Source organism: Cajanus cajan, chromosome 10 (assembly GCF_000230855.2).
Source record: "Cajanus cajan strain Asha chromosome 10, NIPB_CcT2T_4, whole genome shotgun sequence".
In the NCBI taxonomy this organism is placed as follows: domain Eukaryota; kingdom Viridiplantae; phylum Streptophyta; class Magnoliopsida; order Fabales; family Fabaceae; genus Cajanus; species Cajanus cajan.
The window spans coordinates 9,036,625-9,047,836 of NC_138526.1; positions in this window are offsets into that span (position 1 = coordinate 9,036,625).

Genomic DNA, 11,212 nt, shown 5'->3' on the forward strand with positions numbered 1-11,212 from the left:
ACACATCTTCTAAAGAAAGGGAAGAATCATTTGGTTGATGACACCAAAATCAAATATGCATCATTCCTCGGTAACAGAAATCGGCAGAGCACAGTCCGTCTGGAGGAATGGCAAAATCCAAACACAAAAACGCATCGGTTAATTCTTTTGAAAAAAGAATCAAATAGAATTAGGTGCATCATACTGCATACATGCATACAGATGATAGGTGTACTGGAAGATCACTTATTCTCTGTTTATTGAAAAAACAAAAAAAATAATAAAAAATATAAATTTCAGAAAAAACAATGCGCCCGTACCATGTTCAGTACACCCGTACTAAAATCAGGGTTATGAACAAAATTTCAACTCAATACGGGCGTACTGAAATGGATGCGGCCGTATTGGCCATAAAGAAATTTTCAAAGACCTCGTCATGAGGCAATTACATAAAATTAGAAAAAATAGGAAAAATTGCTTGTGTATGACAGCAGCAAACAAAATGCAAAGATTCAGAAAATCAACAGCGTCATACAGAATAACTAAGCCTGGAGAGGCTTGCCGAAAGAATACTCTCAGAATAACTGAGCCTGGAGAGGCTTGCCGAAAGAATACTCTCAGAATAACTGAGCCTGGAGAGGCTTGCCGAAAGAATACTCTCAGAATAACTGAGCCTGGAGAGGCTTGCCGAAATAATACTCCTACAAAATAACTGAGCCTGGAGAGGCTTGCCGAAATAATACTCTCTCATAATAACTGAATTTTAAATTCTCTAGCAATTTAAATTCTGTACAGCAAAAGTCGAAAAACAACAGAAAAGGCAAAAATACAGAAAAAGCCAAAATCGACAAAAAAGGCAAGGATATAGAAAATCCAACAAACAGATTGCACAGAATAACTGAGCCTGGAGAGGCTTGCCGAAATAATACTCCTACAAAATAACTGAGCCTGGAGAGGCTTGCCGAAATAATACTCTCTCATAATAACTGAATTTTAAATTCTCTAGCAATTTAAATTCTGTACAGCAAAAGCCGAAAAACAACAGAAAAGGCAAAAATACAGAAAAAGCCAAAATCGACAAAAAAGGCAAGGATATAGAAAATCCAACAAACAGATTGCACAGAATAACTGAGCCTGGAGAGGCTTGCCGAAATAATACTCCCGCAGAATAACCGAGCCTGGAGAGGCTTGCCGAAACAATACTCATCAGTAAACAGAATAATTGAGCCTGGAGAGGCTCGCAGAAATAATACTCCCCAGAGAAACCTCAACTCACGCTCTTGGACTCAAAATCCCCAGCGAGAGCTATCAAAGCAAGATCGACGACATTCCCAATGGAAGCACGATCACCCAAGCAGTATATCTAGTCAAAGGACTTAAAACTTCCTCAGTGGAAGATAGCTCTCTGACTCAAGCGCTGAGTGAGGCTAAGCCTGCAGAGGCTTCCTAAATAATACTCTGGGATACATAAGATCCCACATTCCCCAGTCGCCTACTCAGAGGCATCCCTGCAAAAGGAGAAAAATCAAAAAAAAAAAAAAAAAAAAAAAAAAAAAAAAACATCAATAACCATTCCCCAAGCGGAATTTGGCACTCAGCCGAACACTGAACTTCAAATCCCCAGTCGCCTACTCAAGAGGCACCCCTTCAAAAAGAGAAAAAATCAAAAAGATCAATAACCATTCCCCAAGAGGAATTCGGCATTCAGCCAATCATCAAACATCAAGATAATTCGCCTATTCAGAGGCACTCTTTCAAAAAAGAGAAAAAATCGAAAAGATCAATAATCATTCCCCAAGTGGAATCCGGCTCTCAGCCTATCATTGAACATCAAGATGATCTGCCTAACAGAAGAGGCCAATCACAAACCAATGACAAAATCCCCTGGCGGATAATAGCCTACACAGAGGCAGCAAAAATCAGAAAATCAAAAAGAGATACCCGAATAAGGATGAACCGGGATACTCCACCAACGTCAAAGGACGTCAGCCAAACATAAGGCATCGCTCAACTCAGAGAGAAAGAGCATCTGTGTCTACACCCCAAGGAGTCAGAAATTCCCCATGGGTACCAACAATGCAATGCAAGTTGGGGCACAGGAACCTGTGAATGACTGCACATCCCCTAGACGGATCCCTGCGTTATCCAGCCCTCAGCGGCACAAAATCAGAAAAACAAACCGTCGAAGCAGCATTGTGGACTGTGGAGACAAACTATACTCAACTACCTCATTTTTGAGAGGCAAAGTCTGGAGAGACGATACTCAAACGAAGTCTGGAGAGACAGTACTCAAACAAGGTCTGGAGAGACGGTACTCAAACAAGGTCTGGAGAGACGGTACTCAAACAAAGTCTGGAGAGACAGTACTCAAACAAGGTCTGGAGAGACGGTACTCAAACAAGGTCTGGAGAGACGGTACTCAAACAAGGTCTGGAGAGACAATACTCAAACGAAGTCTGGAGAGACAGTACTCAAAGTCTGGAGAGACGGTACTCAAACAAAGTCTGGAGAGACGATACTCAAACAAAGTCTGGAGAGACGATACTCAAACAAGGTCTGGAGAGACGGTACTCGAACAAAGTCTGGAGAGACGGTACTCAAACAAAGTCTGGAGAGACGGTACTCAAGGTCTGGAGAGACAGTACTCAAGGTCTGGAGAGACAGTACTCAAGGTCTGGAGAGACAATACTCAAGGTCTGGAGAGACAATACTCAGCCATCAGCGTCGTCAGAGGCACGTTGGTGTTAAACTCAGCTACCGAGGATGTCAGAAGCGCCGAGGTATGCACCCACCTGGAGAGGCTACTCAACAATTTTCCACCGGAAGACATTACAAGTCAGAAGGTCGGCACATCACCCGGACAATTGGGTCAACTCCTTTACTTGTCAGCCGGTACACCAAAAGGCCGTCCGACCAAGTAAAGGGGGGGGCAGCTGTAGACCCCTAAAATTGTCCGGGTCGGAAATAAAGCTTGAAGACTCTCGAAGACTGAAGGAAGATCAGCCAGAAGGACTCCTGGAAGGCCCTAGGAGGGTTCTCTGTAGGTCTAGAGGTCTTAGAATAGCTCAAAATAAGGAAGTGGAGGGAATGAAGCCCAATACGGCCGTACTGAACTTAATACGGCCGTATTGAAGCTTCAATACGGCCGCAGTGAACTCAATACGGCGTATTGAAGTTTCAGAAACTTCAATACGGCCGTACTGAAATCAATACGGCCGTATTGAAGCTTCAATACAGCCGTATTGAACTCAATACGGCCGTACTGAAATCAATACGGCCGTATTGAAGCTTCAATACAGCCGCAGTGAACTCAATACGGGCGCATTGAAATTTCTGAATTTCAATACGGCCGTATTGAACTCAATACGGCCGTATTGAAGTTCAAAAATTTCAATACGGCCGTATTGCTTCTGTAGGCCGTATTGCGCCTATTCCCTATAAATATGACGTCAATTGGACGTCATTCCACACTTTTTCACACAGTTTTGACTCCCTCCTTGAGTATTCTGGGGTTTTTGAGCAGTGTTCTGCCCTAGAAATCTCTCTGGGAGTCGATCCGACAAAGTTCTGGAATTCTGAGCATTTAGCTTGGAGATTCGAACTTAGTCGAAGGGAAATCCTCCGGATTTCCAAGTCAAAAATTATTTTTAGGAAGGAGTGAGCGGGCTTGTAGAGCGAGGGAACGCCAAAAAGCTTCCCAGTTTTACTTGATATATAAAAAGCACGCTTCAAGAGGTTTCTTTTCTAAAAATCCCTTCTTTTACTGCTTTCTGTGTGAATATTTAACTGTCATCATGTAGATAGTTAATTTATAATTGCTTATAATAAATAGGGGTAATTTAGTAATTTTTGCGCTATTATTTTAGAAATAATCTGTCATAGGGAACCCGAAAGGGGCGCTGTGGGGTGCTAACACCTTCCCCACGCGTAACCGACTCCCTTACCCAACTCTGGTTGTAATGGCCGAAGTTGATTTATAAAATCAATTGCCTTATCCCTTTTTCCAATGTTTTGAGTAAAACATTGGTGGCGACTCCATGAATCCCTCCTTTTGCGAAAACCACTAATCCATGGAGGGTCCCGCTTGGGATTAATATGGATTGGTGAATCATTTTAATAAAATTGCACGTTTGACGAGGTCTCAGTTTGAGAATAAGTCATTCTAGCAATCCACATTTTTAAACAAATAAACGAGTCCAACCATCCTTCGCGAATGCCGAAAGCCCCGTTTCGGGCCGGTGGCGACACCGCCCAAGCTGGAAGCTGTGAGTACCGCCTCTCCAGGCTCTGCTTCGGTGCTTCTGACATCCTAGGCAGTTGAGTTTGCCCTCTCCAGGGTTAGCTTCGCTTGCCGCCCAAGCTGGAAGCTGTGAGTACCGCCTCTCCAGGCTCAACTTCACTCGACGCCCGAGCTGGAAGTTGTGAGTACCGCCTCTCCAGGCTTTGCTTCGCTCGCCGCCCGAGCTGGAAGCTGCATACCTCCGTGCTTCTGAACACTTTGGTAGCATGAGTACCGCCTCTCCAGGCTTGTGCATACCTCGGTGCTCTGGACATCTGGGTAGCATGAGTTTGCCCTCTCCAGGGTCTGCGGTTTGCCCTCCCCAGGGTCTGCGTACCTCCGTGCTTCTGATCACTTTGGTAGCGTGAGTTTGCCCTCTCCAGGGTCTGCGGTTTGCCCTCCCCAGGGTCTGCGTACCTCCGTGCTTCTGATCACTTTGGTAGCGTGAGTTTGCCCTCTCCAGGGTCTGCGGTTTGCCCTCCCCAGGGTCTGCGTACCTCCGTGCTTCTGATCACTTTGGTAGCGTGAGTTTGCCCTCTCCAGGGTCTGCGGTTTGCCCTCCCCAGGGTCTGCCTCCGTGTTCTTGACGACATTGGCAATGTGAGTTTGCCCTCTCCAGGGTCTGCGGTTTGCCCTCCCCAGGGTCTGCGTACCTCCGTGCTTCTGATCACTTTGGTAGCGTGAGTTTGCCCTCTCCAGGGTCTGCGGTTTGCCCTCCCCAGGGTCTGCGTACCTCCGTGCTTCTGATCACTTTGGTAGCGTGAGTTTGCCCTCTCCAGGGTCTGCGGTTTGCCCTCCCCAGGGTCTGCCTCCGTGTTCTTGACGACGTTGGCAATGTGAGTTTGCCCTCTCCAGGGATCTGTGATGGTTTTGTCTCCACAGTCCACGATGCTGCTTTGACAATTTGTTTTTGATTTTGGTGCCGCTGAGGGCTGGATAACGCAGGGATCCGTCTAGGGGATGTGCAGTTCATTCATAGGTTCTTGTGCCCCAACTTGCGTTTGCATAGTTGGTACCCATGGGGAATTTCTGACTCCTTGGGGTGTAGACACAGATGCTCTTCTTGATTTGAGCGATGCCTTATGTTTGGCTGACGTCCTTTTGACGTAAGTGGAGTATCCCGGTTATCCTTATTCGGGTGTCTCTCTTTGATTTTTCTGATTTTTGTAGCCTCTGTGTAGGCTATTATCCACTGAGGGTTCTGGATGTTGATTTTGATTTTGTCTCCACAGTCCACGATGCTGCTTTGACGATTGTTTTTGATTTTTGTGCCACTGAGGGCTGGATAACGCAGGGATCCGTCTAGGGGATGTGCAGTTACTCATAGGTTCTTGTGTCCGAACTTTCCTTTGCATAGTTGGTGCCCATTGAGGAATTTCTGTTTCCCTGGGGTGTAGACACGAAGATGCTCTTTCTGAGATGAGTGGTGCCTTATGATTGGCTGACGTCCTTTCGACGATGGTGGAGTATCCCGGTTATCCTTATTCGGGTGACTCTTTTTGTTTTTCTGGTTTTGTCGCCTCTGTGTAGGCAGTTATCCGCTGGGGGATTTTGTCATTGATTGTGATTAGCCTCTTCTGTTAGGCAGATCATCTTGACGCTTGATGTTTGGCCAAGAGCCGGATTCCACTTGGGGAATGATTATTGATCTTTTGATTTTTTTTCTTTTTGTAGGAATGCCTCTTGAGTAGGCGACTGGGGATTTGGGGATCTTATGTATCCCAGAGTATTATTTAGAAAGCCTCTTCAGGCTTAGCTTCACTCTTCGTTTGAGTTGGAAAGCTATCTTCCACTGAGGAAGTCTAAGTCCTTTGACTTGGATATTTTGTTTGGATCATGCTTCCGTTGGGAAATTTTGCTGATCTCGCTTTGATAGCTTTCACTGGGGAATTTGGCCCGTGAGTGGAAGCTGAGATATCTCCGGGGAGTATTATTTCGGCGAGCCTCTCCAGGCTCAATTATTCTGAGAGAGTATTATTTCGGCAAGCCTCTCCAGGCTCAGTTATTCTGTGGGAGTATTGTTTCGGCAAGCCTCTCCAGGCTCAGTTATTCTGCATGAGTATTGTTTTTTGTTCAGCCCGAGAATGCGAGCTGAGACGTCTTTTGGAGAGTATTATTTCGGCAAGCCTCTCCAGGCTTAATTATTTTGTGGGAGTATTTTTCAGCAAGCCTCTCCAGGCTCAATTATTCTGTGGGAGTATTATTTCGGCAAGCCTCTCCAGGCTCAGTTATTCTGTGGGAGTATTGTTTCGGCAAGCCTCTCCAGGCTCAGTTATTCTGCATGATGAATTGGTTTTTTTGTTCAGCCCAAGAATGCAAGCTGAGATGTCTTTTTGGAGAGTATTATTTTGGCAAGCCTCTCCAGGCTCAGTTATTCTGTATAATTTGTTGGATTTTCTGTATTTTGCCTTTTTGTTGATTTTGGCTTTTTCTGTGTTTTTGCCTTTTTTGTTGATTTTGGCTTTTTCTGTGTTTTTGCCTTTTTTGATTGATTTCGGCTTTTTCTGTACAGAAATGTCTCTGAGGAGTATTATTTTGGCAAGCCTCTTCAGGCTCAGTTATTCTGAGAGAGTATTATTTCGGCGAGCCTCTCCAGGCTCAATTATTCTGTGAGAGTATTATTTCGGCGAGCCTCTCCAGGCTCAATTATTCTGAGAGAGTATTATTTCGGCAAGCCTCTCCAGGCTCAGTTATTCTGAGAGTATTATTTCGGCGAGCCTCTCCAGGCTCAGTTATTCTGTATGGTGAGAGAGTATTGTTTCTGCAAGCCTCTCCAGGCTTAATTATTCTGAGGAAGTATTTTTTCAGCAAGCCTCTCCAGGCTCAATCATTCTGTACAAACTGAGGAGTATTGTTTGTATCCTTGCCTTTTTTCGTTTTCGGCTTTTGTTGACTGCTGTCATACACAAGCAATTTTCTATTTTTTCTATTTTATGCAATTGCCTCATGATGAGGTCTTTGAATGTGCAATTAATGTGCGTGATGCACAAAATGCAAGTTTAATTATTTTATTTTTGGAAAAAATGAATGGCTCCCCCTATCCTCTTCTTCTTGGAGGAATTTTGTCATTGATGTGAGGGAGGATTTCTGTTATTGCCAATACGGCCGTTATTCATTTCAGTATGCCCGTATTGAATTGAAAATTTGTTCATAACCCTAATTTTGGTACGGGCATACTGAACATGATACGGGCGTATTGTTTTTCTGAAGTTTATATATTTTTTTTGTTTTTTTCAATAAACAGAGAATAAGTGATCTTCCATTACACCTATCATCTGTATGCATGTATGCAGTATGATGCACCTAATTCTATTTGATTCACTTTTCAAAAGAATTAACCGATGCGTTTCTCTGTTTGGATTTTTGCCATTCCTCTAGACGGGCTGTGTGCTGCCGATTTCTGTAACCGAGGAATGATGCATGTTATATTGAGATTTGGTGTCATCAACCAAATGATTTTCCTTTCCTTTAGAAGATGTGTCAACCCTCCTATTGACTACTATATCTCCATGTTTCCACTAGATTATTCAAAAATCGTTTGGGACAAGAGAGAAAAGAAGGAAAGGATATATTTTCAAAAGTTTGTGTTTTAGAAGGGATTATTTATTTTTTGAAAAATGGATTTTGTAAGAATGGCTTGGCTAATGGTAGGCTTAAGTGTTTAGGCTTGTTTGATTAAACACTTATGAAGTTAAGCACGTCTTGGTTATTAACATTTGTGATTTGATAACTTGGATAGCTTTTCTTGAGCCCCTTCGTTGAATTCAGTTGGTGGTACCATCATGGATTTATTCTGTTTTTCGATTGCCCTAACTTTTTCCTAAAACACCCATTTGTGGAGTTTTAGCGGGCTTTTGTTTTTGTTCATTATTTTGTAACCCTAATTTTTGCCCAGGTCACCCTTTTGTGGGATTCCTAGCGGGTCTTTTGCTCTTATTTTTGCGCAGTCCCCTTTTTTGGGTTTCCTGCCGAGATTCTTTTAATTTTAGGATTTTTGTCCTGAATGGATTTCTTTTTATCCATGACGGCACTTATTGAGGCCAAGGAAAGGTGCTCCAAGTTGTCGTGCACACTTCCACACAAAATGATGTGGGTTTATTGATTATTAAGACGATTTTAACCTCACTTATGTTCATTCAAACAGGGTTAAATAATGCGGTCTAGAATTTTATTGTAAGCAAGAAAAGAAGCAATAAAGAATTAATAAAGAATGATTTTATTATAATCATAATGGAAACATGTGCCCTATCGAGGCTCGGGGATCGGGCTGTCCCCGAGGAGTAATCTCTAATAGTCATCAGGTCTATACATCCCTATCGGAAGGAGAAAAACACTTGACGACGACGACCGGCCTTAACGCTTGTGAACTGGCCTTCCTAAAGATCTGGCTTAAAGAACGTCGAGAAGGATCTTGGTTTCTCTTCGTCCTTTGATCTTTATAAGGGTTGTATCCTAACCCTTGTTTCCCCGGATTATCCTTGATAATGGGTAGCTCCGGGATTCCTTGGGAGTCCTTGCCTAATCCTTGTCCTGGCAAGTATCCGTTCTTGGTGAGCATGGAGGCTACCTTCTTCATTTCTCGGGGAAACGTTTCGACATTGGCGATTTCCAATGCTTGGAAGGCGGTTTCTAAAGCTTCCTCCGCTGCATCCACGTAAGGTATGGTGGATGGTTTGCTGATGAGTATGTCATCTTCAGCTTGTACAGTCACCAGTTTGTCACCCACTATGAACTTGACTTTCTAGTGGAGCGTAGAGGGTACAGCTTTCGCATCATGAATCCAAGGTCGGCCGAGGAGACAGCTGTATGCGGGAGTAATGTCCATCACTTGGAATTCGACATTAAAGATAGTGGGTCCAATTTGGATTGGAAGATTGATCTCTCCCACCACTTCTCTTTTAGAACCATCGAAGGCTCGAACGATCATGTTGCTCGGGCGCATTTGGACTCCCTTGATTGCCAATTGCTTGAGCGTTCTTTTTGGCATCACATTCAAGGAAGATCCATTATCTACCAAGACTTTAGCGATGTGATACTCCTTGCACTTTACAGAGATGTGCAAGGGCTTGTTATGATTCGGTCCCCCAGCGGGGATTTCTTCATCGGTGAAGGTGAGGTGATCACTAGCCGTGATGTGACTAACAATCCCCTCAAACTTGTCTTGGGAGATAGTGTGCGACACATATGCCTCGTTCAAGACTTTCGACAGAGCTTGCCGATGCGGTTCGGAACTTAGGATCAACGACAACAGCGTAATCTTTGCTGGCGTCCTATGAAGTTGATCCACGATGGAGTACTCGCTCTGTCGGATAAACTTTAACAGCTCGTCTGTCTCCTCCTCGGATTCTTTTTCCTCGGTTTTCTTTTCTTCTTTTCCTTTATTTTTGGGAGCTTTGTCGTGCAGATCATCGGGAATGTAGATCCTGCCACTCCTAGTCATGCCCCCAAGTCCAGCGATGTTAGAGATATCGCTGTAGGTAGAAGAATGGATGTCGTATATCCACGGCACAGCCTTATTTGATTCGTAGGGGAAAGGTCTTGGAGCAGTGATCCTTAATGGTGTTGGACCTTCCCCTTTATTCGTCTTGATTACCAACAACGGAGTTGATGTGCGCTCGCTTGGCGCGGTTGTTGGCTTACACTTAATAACAAATGGCGTGCGATCCATCTTGAACATACGCATCGATTATTTCTTTCTTTTTATTAATGTTTATTAATGATTTATTGGGAGGGATGTATGAAATGCAAACCTAGATCCCTCCATGATCTTTGATAAGAATGCATGATATGAGATGATGGCGATGAATATGCATGCATTGTGTTTATTCAACTAAGCATTATCATGTTTTTAGGATGTCCCTAAGATGATGCATGATATTGCTTGGTTTGGATAAATAACCCTTTTTTCCTTTTTTTGGGTATTTTGTTTTTTGTATTTTTTTTGGGTGAAAAGGGAAACTACCTACATGAATGTGATGAAGGTAGATGTTAACACCATGCAATGGAAGATTCTTATTCCTATTTATTTTTATTTTAAAAGAATAGGAATGTTGTATGTTTAAAGAAATGCAATGTATGCTCAAACAATTTCACATAAACAATGCACAAACAATTCACTCATCCACGAACAGTCACGAGCGAATCACGAGGTAGGGGTATCCTGCAGAAAAGTGCATATTCAAGGTGGTTCTAACTGTTCTCACCGGTCTGAGGCCCCCAAGGTGCCCCCATTATAGGGACCCAATTCCTCTCGTCGTAAGCCGATGGAAAGCTCCAACGCACTGTCGGACTCGAGTTCATGGTTATCACCTTGAGTGATGCTTTCCGACAACGGTCTACGGGCACCTATAGACCCATTCGACAACCGGCCGTACTAACATCCACTCCCTATGGCTTACCACTCATGCCCCCGGGTATAGAGGGAACTGTTGTGTGCAAAGGTTCGTGTGCAGTTTGTATTTCAAACAATTGCGGAAAATTAAACAAACAACAGTTATTAAAGCCAATTAGATAAACATGTTATCATACAAGCAAGGGGTAATAAAGTAATTTTAACTATTATTTGTTAAAAATAATCTGTCACTCAATGGGACTGACTCTCGAAGCTTCCCCAGTGGAGTCGCCATCTGTCGCCACCGGCCCGAAACGGGCTTTCGGCATTCGCGAAGGATGGTTGGACTCTTTTATTTGTTTAAAAATATGGATTGCTAGAATGACTTATTCTCAAACTGAGACCTTGTCAAACGAGCAATTTTATTAAAAGGCTCACCAATCCATGTTAATCCCAAGCGGGACCCTCCATGGATTAGCGGTTTTCATAAAAAGGAAGGGTTCATGGAGTCGCCACCAATGTTTTACTCAAAACATTGGAAAAAGAAGTTTAAGGCAATCGATTCAATAATCGACTTCGGCCATTACAACCAGAGTCGGGTAAGGGAGTCGGTTACGCGTGGG